Below are 1,843 nucleotides of genomic sequence, written 5' to 3'. Positions count from 1 at the left end.
AGCGCATCACCCAGCGGTGGCTATAGACTTTGAAATAAAGACTGCACTGCTCAATTTGATGCCCAAGTTTCATGGCTTACCTGCTCAAGAGCCAATCAAGCACCTGAGAGATTTTCAAGCAGCCTGTTCTACTGTCAGGCGTGATGGTGCAAATAAAACTTCAATTTTGTTGAAAGCTTTCCCGTTTTCTCTTGAGGGAAAGGAAAGAGAGTGGTACTACACTCAACCCGCAGCAATTGTATCCGACTGGGATACACTTAGAAGAGAATTTTTGGAAAAGTTCTTTCCAGCTGAAGTTACTGATAAACTGAGGAAAGACATTTCCATGATTGTTCAGGACGAATTCGAGACTCTCTATGAATACTGGGAGCGCTTCAATAATCTTCTGGAAGCATGCCCCCACCATATGATTGACAAGATAGTGTTACTCGGTTACGTCACACAGGGCATGAGGCCCCAAGATAAGACCACATTGGAAAGTGCTAGCAATGGGTCTATGAAAAAGTACAAGACCACTGATGAGGCATGGTAATTGATCAACGACTTAGCTGAATCTACTCAGAATCACAGGCAGAAACAAGGCCGTTCAAAAGCCGTTGCAGAAGTATCCTCTAGCAGAGAGACTGCTGCTCTAACTCAGAGTATCTGTAAAATGACCAACTTGCTAAAGCAGATGCAATTGAATCAACAACAAGTTCAGTAAGCTCAACCTTCTCCACCACAGCAAAGCCAACAGTTAGTCCCACAGAGAGTTTGCGGAGTCTGTGCTGATTATAGCCATTATACTGATGAATGTCCACAGCTCCAGTAGGAAGACAACACCGTGGCAGCCACTCATAACTTCTATGACCGCCCCAACCAAGGGTACAATCAAGGTGGCAATTACAGCCATGGATGGCAAGACAATTTTAACTAGAATTGGAGGGACAACAACAACAGAGGAGGCAGAGACAATCAGGGAAATCAGAGGTAAAATAATAACAACAACAGGCAGCAGAACCAGAACCAGCCTTACAGAGCACCTCACCTGAGGCAATCCCAAGGACCACAGAATACCCAACAGCAGACCTCTCAAATTACTTATCCTTCTTCATCTTCTAATGACGACTTACTACAATCTATTGATCGGAGACAACAGACCATGGAAAATAACCTTTATGCTACACTAAATGGTCTGAACTCTACTTTGCAAGCTCTTGTCTCACAGATTGGATCAATGAATAACTCCAATAACCAGCCTTTTAGCTCCAGTGGAATCCCCTCTCAACCATTACCCAATCCAAAGGGTGGCATTAATGCCATCACCCTAAGGTCCGGAATCACACTGCAGGAGAGGAATCAGGAGGAGCCAAGCCCACCAGAACACGCCTCAGCTGAAGAGGTAGTGAAAATAGAAGATATTGAAGAGGAAGAGGACATACAGGACATGGTTGAAAAAGAAGAAGTTCAACCACAGGAGGAAGCACCAAAGGGCGCAGACACTGCAGAAGACACCACTCCCATTCTATTTCCACAACTTGCAAGGAAGCCCAGAAAGCAGCTAGAACCTAATCCCAAAATGGTAGAGATATTCAAAAAGGTTGAGGTAACTGTTCCTCTTTTTGATGTTATTCAACAGGTACCTAAATATGCAAAGTTTCTAAAAGATTTATGTATACATAAAGACAAAATTAATGAATTAGAAACTATTCCTTTAGGTAGTTCCATATCTGCTTTAATGGGAGGTTTACCTGAAAAGTGTAGTGACCCAGGTCCATGTATGGTTAATTGTACTATTGGTGGTGTAGTATTTTCTGACTGCATGTGTAATTTAGGAGCATGTGTGAATATAATGCCTTTGTCT

At 42.9% G+C, this 1,843-nt stretch overlaps 1 non-coding gene across 1 annotated transcript; it reads right to left on the bottom strand.

Annotated features, from left to right (window-relative positions):
• Positions 1-304: 304 nt before the first annotated feature.
• LOC148552784 (small nucleolar RNA R71) lies at positions 305-412 on the bottom strand. Its single transcript, XR_015893895.1, has one exon. It is a non-coding gene; the product is annotated as a small nucleolar RNA R71 (small nucleolar RNA).
• Between the last annotated feature and the right edge of the window lie 1,431 nt (positions 413-1,843).

Source organism: Arachis ipaensis, chromosome B7, assembly GCF_059453495.1.
Source record: "Arachis ipaensis isolate K30076 ecotype BB chromosome B7, ASM5945349v1, whole genome shotgun sequence".
Taxonomy (NCBI): Eukaryota; Viridiplantae; Streptophyta; class Magnoliopsida; order Fabales; family Fabaceae; genus Arachis; species Arachis ipaensis.
The sequence above is the reverse complement of the archived record's forward strand: the minus strand, read 5'-3'. Positions and strand labels throughout refer to the sequence as shown.